Source organism: Lathyrus oleraceus, chromosome 7, assembly GCF_024323335.1.
Source record: "Lathyrus oleraceus cultivar Zhongwan6 chromosome 7, CAAS_Psat_ZW6_1.0, whole genome shotgun sequence".
Lineage (NCBI taxonomy): Eukaryota > Viridiplantae > Streptophyta > Magnoliopsida > Fabales > Fabaceae > Lathyrus > Lathyrus oleraceus.
Window position 1 is genome coordinate 139,543,387 of NC_066585.1, and position 7,716 is coordinate 139,551,102.

Below are 7,716 nucleotides of genomic sequence, written 5' to 3' on the forward strand. Positions count from 1 at the left end.
ATTCGAGTTTCATTAGTCGTTAGTAATTCGAAGAAACAAAGAAAATACTTATAATAGCAATAATGGAGTAATTTTTTAAACGCCATTCATTCCAATACATAACATAGAGATCCAAAAAGGTCATAGTTCAAAAGTACATTTGTTAAAGGAACAAAATACAAAACATAAGCAAATTAAACAGCCGGCTTTCTGGCCTGAAGCTCTTCTAGTTCCTCATTGAATCTCTTCAACAACCCTTTGCAGAGCAGAACGAAATTGATTATGGCTGGAGGAGTGCTATCTTCTTTAAACTCTTCGACTGCGTCTCTCAACCTCCAGGGCAAATCTTTAGCTGCCCAATTACAGAATCCTACTAGCCCATCGAGTTTTGCACGAAACTTATCCCTGTCCCCTTGTAAGAAGTCTATGGTCTTCTTAAAGGATTCATAATCTTCAATCACATAGTCTCTCTCTTTTAACCATATGGAGCTGTCCTGGCGTAATGACTCTAGCTGGTTCTTCCAATAGCTTACAGACTCCCTGGCATCTCTTACTTCTCGACACTTTTCCTCCCATACCATGGGTGACACCCTAGAAGCTTCAGTGGCTATTTTCTTGAGTCGGCGCTCCTGATCTACTTCTGCTTTTGCCTGACGAACAGAATTGGTTAGTTCTTTTATCTGAGCCCCAAGTGTATCCCTTATTGTCTTGTTCTCCTTTGTGGCTAGATGCCACCAACGCTCATTGTCTTGACATTCTTTCTGAGCTTGTCGTAGTTGACCCTTAAGAGTATCCAAACAATGATCAGCCTGTTCTAATCCCACTTTGATCTTCTTTCTCTTATGCTCTTCCTTGTTGAACTTTTCCACGTGAGCTTGAAGTTGCGCTTCTTTTCTCTCAAGCTCCCACTTCATGTTATTTTTCTCATTGATGGTTTGTTGGAGTTTTGTCTGAAGCTCTTCATTCTCTTTTTCTAGTTTTGCCATGGTGGCCTTGAGTTCCTCCATTTCTTCAATAGGGACATGGGTGAGCTTAGGTTCAGGAAGAGGTATAGGTGTCCGAATGACGAATGGCATTTTAATTATCTGCACCCTTTCCTTTACCCACTGAAAATATGGTTCTTTTGTAATCCCATTTGCTCTCCCTAACTCAACTTTTCCTTTTCGATTGACATTTTTCCAAGCTTCTTTGATTCGTTGGAATAAGCTAGGATTCTCAGCCCCAAAGTCAAGTAACAAGAAAGCTTCCAAAGAATTTGCTTCTGGAGGGCCTTCCATTGGGTAACCAAGTTGTCTGAGTGATAGAACTGGATTAGCATTCACACATCCTTGAGTTCCAATGAGTGGTAGATTTGGGAAATCTCCACAACTGAATATGATGTCTGCGTTGATATATTCTTTGGAGTACCAAGATAGATCTTCAGATCGGAGTGATCCCAATCTCTGAGGCCAACTAATATTTGTCTGTTCATCCCAAGCACCTGTCTTCGGAAGATGTTCTAGAAACCACTGATACAATAAAGGAGCACAACAAGCAATCAATCCCTTCTTCTTAGTATACCTATGACTTATGTGATAATACACATCGGCTAACAAAGTGGGTACTGGGTTCCTAGTAAGGAAAACACAAATGGCAGTCATGTCTACGAAACCATCCATATTAGGGAACAGGACGATGCCATAGATAGCCAATGCAATAGCAGAGTAACAAGCATCCCAACTTTCTGCCTTCAATAGGGTATGAGCTCTTTCCAAAAGAAAACTTAGTGAAAACCCTTTGGTATTTCCTTTGGTCTCTAAATTGTCTTTTGCTTCTTTTTCATCCATGTGTAGCGCACTAGCAATGTCCTCGAGGGGAAAAGATTCATCTGTCCCTTCAAATAGTGACTTGTCCTTCATAGGGATCCTAACAAGACGCTCAAATTCTTCCAACGTTGGTGCTAGCTGGAAGTCTTGGAATGTGAAGCATCTTAAAGGTAAGTCATAAAATTGGGCTAAAGTGATCAAGGCTGTATGGTCCACTTGTTGATTGAGGATGTTGAGCAAATTGCCATAGTTCTTTCCAAAGTTGATTCTGTATACAGGGTGCATCTGAGAGATCAGGCTACGTAAGCTCCTTAGATCGGGATCTTTGAACTTGAATGAGTAAATGTTCCTTTTGCTTGATTCCATGTTTCTTGAATTCCTGCAACTCATGATACTCAGATTCCTTGGAAATAAAATAATATGAATGCTATGCTATGAATGATGTTATGCATGTCACATGTAGGTTGATATACAGGTCATGAGAGCGGGTATTCTTGGTTTCTAAACAAAACCCTTTTGGTAGAATGCTAAAGGTAAGAAGTTCCCAAAGTCATCAATCAATGTTTAAGAAAGTTATTGTCATGATGAAAACTCATCCGCTAATAACATCCCTAAACAGAGTCTCGTTTGGGTGAGGCCTTCGTATAGTCCCAAAGAGGAAGACTCCTAGTGGGTCCATACTAGACAACTCTCGAGTCCAAGGTTCTAATAAGGTTCTCAGAGTCATAGATCGAGGTTGGGAATACCACTGTAAGGTAGTAATACGCCCAAGGGATCTCATCTGATTGGGGCTTTCGTATTACCCTAATAAGTCAGAGACTTTTCAGGTAAATACTACATAACCACTGGATATAATGGGTTAAAAGGTCCCTAGAGTCATTGATCCAACTTGAGAATACTATCGCCGTGACGAAAACTCGTCGGGCAATAATATTTCAAGAGAATCTCCTCTAGGCGGGGTCTTCGTTTCTTCCCAACAAGGAAGACTCCTTGTGGACGCCCACTACGCAACCACCAACTTAATCTTATGGTTTTTCTCAGACTCGGGTGGAGAGCCTATCTCACAAAGTATCATCAACCAGAGCACCCCCAATAAGACATAGTCAACAAATCACAATATAATAATTATGACAGAATAATAATAGCATAGTAGAAAAATAACAGACAAACAAACAAGATTAACACACAATACAGAAACTGAACTAAATTAGGCATCACTCTCTTTTGCTTGGAGCTAGTCCCCAGCAGAGTCGCCATCTGTCGCATCTCGAAAAATACGATTCCTCGCGATGGTCGCGGAAAACATTTAGTGTTCGAACAGAGTCGCCACCGAACTTTATTTATCCCAATGAAGGGATAGGAAAATATCGATAAAACCCTTAGGAAATGGAATAATGGTCGTCGCAACCATATTCGGGTTCGGGAGTGGATTACGCAAGAGGAAGGTATTAGCACCTCTTGCGTCCGTTGTACTCAACGGGAACCTTTTAGTTCTAATTTGTATTTCGTGTGTTAATTTATGTTTGTTTGTTATCTTTGGGTTATAAGATATTGAGAATAGAAATGGATGGGAACCTCAGAAATAGAAAGGGGAGGTTTTTTATTAGTGTGCTCGCGAAGATACAGCAATCTCCTGCCTACGTATCCTTATGGTATAATAAGGAAATCAGAGCATTCGTAGTTCGGGGAACTACGGTTGGTTGGTGTTTTTTAATGGACAACTATTTATATCGCATCCTAAAGGCTAAACACCGGCTTGTCTACTCTCGGGGGAGGCTTAAGCATTGGTTTGTTATGCGCATTAGAAAGGATTAAATTGTGTTCTTTTTGAAAAGAGTTTTGGTCACACGGGGGTGACAAGTTGAATTAATGTGTTGAATGTTTTGTTTGATTGATTTTGATCGCACGAGGGCGAGGAAAGGATAGGTTTGATGTGTTAAGGTATTTTATTGGATGACGATTACTCGGATAGCAGAGTAAGACAACTCGTATCCTAACAGTCGGGAAAGGGAATAGAAGACTCTAGACCACTTTCTTTTTCATTTGAATATTTATGAAAATAAGGTTGTATATGGTTGATGTTTTTTTAGAATAAACGACAAGTGCTCGAATGGCTAAGTAAGACAACTTATATCCAAGCATTTGAGAAGAGGAGTTGAAAACTCAAGACCATCTCCCTTTTCGTACAGTTTGTTATGAAAATGATTTGATTAAGTGGTATGTTTGTAAAAAATGACAATTGTTCGACTGACCGAGTAAGAGAACTCGTATTCAAACAATTGTGGAGTGAAATTGAAAACTCAAAGTCAACTCCCTTTTCCATTTAGCTTATTGTAAAAATATTTCGATTTAAGTATGAGTTGGTAAAAAATGACAATTGTTCGACTGACCGAGTAAGAAAACTTGTATTCAAACAATTGAGGAGTGAAGTTGAAAACTCAAAGTCAACTCCCTTTTCATTTAGTTTATTGTGAAAATATTTAGATTTAATCGGAGTTTGGAAGTTGGTATAAGAACGACAAATATTTGACTAACCAAGTAAGAGAACTTGTATTCAAATAGTCGAGGAGAAAAATTGAAGACTCAAAGTTATCTCCCTTTTGGTTTCTTGTTATAAAATGATTTGATTCGTTTGTACTTAAATGAATTAGAAATGACGACCATTTGACTAACCGAGTAAGAAAACTCGTATTCAAATAATCGAGGAGAGGAGTTGAAAACTCAAAACCATCCCTCTTTTCATTTTCAAATGAAGTGTTGTTTAGATGTGATTAAGTATTTTAATTTGATTTTCGATGTCGGATCGAGGTTTAAAAAAATTGCATTCTTGTGAATGAATTGAATTTATTTAGTGAATAATCCATCTAATCGACTAATTAAAACCGAATACGTCTCATTGTAAGAAAGCCCAAGAGTAAGCCATGTGAGGTTGATGGCGATGCTTTTACAAGCGATCGACTTACATAGGTGTTTTGAAAAATGGGCTCGACTTTGAATCGAGAGGTTTTATTTGTTTTTTTTTAAAAAAATTGCTTTGAATTGATGGCATGGGAATTATAATCTTTTTTGTATTTTTTAAGTCTTTATCATTTTTAGGTTCATTTTAAGATGAGATGAAGGATGTACAATGATATAAAGTAAATATAAAAGATAAATGTTAGAAGCGGAATTTAAAAGAGTTAGATGTTAATTGCGGTAATTAAAAATTAGAGTTAATCGTTAAATGTTAGGTGTTAATCGAAATCAACATGGAATAATCAAGAGAATTGCAATAAATATTAAATCTAAAACACATAACTAAAGTTTAAACAATTAATAAAAGTATCATTAAATTAAAACTCAAAACAATATTAAACTATCAAAAATCTCAATTCTAAACTATTATCAAAAATTAATTTTAAAATATTAATAAAGATTAAATTCTAAAATCATTCTAAATTAAAATTATAAAATAATTCTAAATCAACTTATAATTCTAATTAATCTACAATTATTTCTATAAAAAAAAGATCTAATTAAATTCTAAAATATTTTCAAAGATTAAAATATAAAATTATTCTAAATTAAATTGAAAATTCTAAAAATAATTCTAAATCAACTTATAATTCTAATTAATCTACAATTATTTCTAAAAAAAATCTAATTAAATTCTAAAATATTAACAAAGATAAAAATATAAAATCATTCTAAATCAAATTAAAAATTCTAAAATAATTCTAAATCAACTTGTAGTCCTAATTAATCTATAATTATTTCTAAACTAAATTTAATATTTCTAATTATATTTCTAAGAATATTTCTAATATTTTCTAATTAACTTAAAAATTCTAAAACTATTATTTAATTCTAACTTTTTATTCTAACCCAAACATTTTTCTAATTAGGATTTTAATATTTCTAACCTAACATTTCTAATTACTTTATTTAATTTCTAAATGATCTATTAAGTCCTAGTTAAGCTAATTAATCAAATAACAAATCAATGCTCTTTCTAAGGAACAATTAACAAACAATAATTAAAGAAAAAGGTGCATGTGGGCCTTGTACAAGTATGCTAAGCCCAGTTAGAGATAGGGTACTCTACTATGTGAATCTGTACGCATTCAGAATTTCCTTTGGTAAAGTTAGAATTCCTCACCTGTTCACTGAGTTGCTAGGAGGAAAAAAAAACAGATCGGCCGGGAGAAGAATCTTGTCGTATCGCCGCCGTCAGTGATGCCAAAATGGTGAAACCGTCGCGCTCTCTGCTCCGACCTCCTCTAACCGCAACGGTAAACAAAACTCAGCGCCGACGCACTATCTCAGCAAGCGACGACGAGGATGGCGGCTTCGTCGATGACGCCAACTTCGTGAATCCGGTGACCTCTTCGCACTAGCCACTCCTTCCTCTTACTTTTCTTTCACTATCGATCTGCTTCTAGTAAGGTGTGGTTATGGTGCTCTTTGAGAAGAATTGCTTTTTTTTGCTATGTTTATGTTGTGTGTTCTAGGGTTTTTAGAAGAAATAGCTTTGTGTGTGGTTGCTGTTGTTGTTTTAGAGTTTTGGAAAAAAAAGCTTTGATGCGTTTGTTCTTGCCATGCCGTTCTGGTTTTAGGAAAAAAAGTGCTTCTTTGTTGTTGTTGTGGTTTAAGGTTTTTTTAGAAGAAATAGCGTACTGTGTTGTGTCTCTTTGGAGTTAACAGAGAAAAAAACTTGAAAAATTTCTTTTGGATTTTTATCAAAACTTGTTACTGTTAATCAGTTTTGTGGTTTATATACATGAATGTTGGTTTCTGTGAGATAACTTGTTGGATCCTATTTCCAGATTTTGTGGGATGATTAATCTATGGATTTAAAGTTGTTTATTTGGATAATGCAGTGTGTTTCTGAGTGCTTCCTTTGATTTATTGTGTAACACATTAATCTGCTCTTTCTATTAATTATTTTCCAGATTTTTAAGTGCTTATTTGATAAGCTGTTTTAATTTTGAATTGGTTTTGCAGATGAAGTGATGTTGATGCTGATTGATTGAAAAAGGGGGGCTGTTATTCAACAGGTTTTGGAAAAGTTCTGAAGAGTTGGTTTTGAATTGGGAACTTCCAAAAGAGCTTTTGGAAGAGTCTTTGAAATTTGCTTCAAACTGCTGTGTTTACAGCTTATTCCAATTTTCAACTTATTTTAAATGTACTCCAAACTCTGTAATAATATTGGGATTTAGAAATTTGAGATTGATTAGAATACTTCAGCTTTTGAAAAGTTGGGTTAAACGTGTAACCCCTTTGTTATTATGCATTGGCCCTTTGGATTATTCAGAACTTATTTGGAAGCATTTTTTGTGTAATTAGTCTCTCTTTTTAATATGCAAATTTAATTTGAAACTTCCTTTTTTTTTTTAGAACTATGTAACTATTTTTTGATTATCAGCAAGATGTTTTTAAGTTTTTTTTTTGTTATTTGTGTGGATACTTTTATTATGTAATATTTGGATTAAATTTTAATTATGTAATTATTTTTTAAACTTTTCAAAATTTAACTCAATATTTATTTATGCTAATCAATTTCAATTTTTAAAAAAACAACCAATTTCCAACATAAGTATAATGACTTAATTTTAAAATAAATTTCTAATTTAAGTATAATGACTTAATTTAAAAAAAAAAACAAATTTCTATTTTAAGTATAATGACTTAATTTAAAAACAAAACAAATTTCTATTTTAAGTATAATGACTTAATTTAAAAACAAATTTCTAATTTAAGTATATAATGACTTAATTTTAAAAACAAATTTCTATTTTAAGTATAATGACTTCATATTTAAAAAAACAAATTTCTATTTAAGTATAATGACTTAATTTTAAAAACAACAAATTTCTAATTTAAGTATAATGACTTAATTTTAAAACAAATTTCTAATTTAAGTATAATGACTTAATTTTAAAAACAACAAATT

General features: G+C 33.8%; 1 long non-coding RNA gene across 1 annotated transcript; it reads left to right on the forward strand.

Moving 5' to 3' along the window:
* The first annotated feature begins 5,767 nt into the window (after positions 1 to 5,767).
* LOC127100876 (uncharacterized) lies at positions 5,768 to 7,093 on the forward strand. The gene is made up of 2 exons (XR_007794523.1): positions 5,768 to 6,209; positions 6,768 to 7,093. It is a non-coding gene; the product is annotated as an uncharacterized LOC127100876 (long non-coding RNA).
* The last annotated feature ends 623 nt before the right edge of the window (positions 7,094 to 7,716 follow it).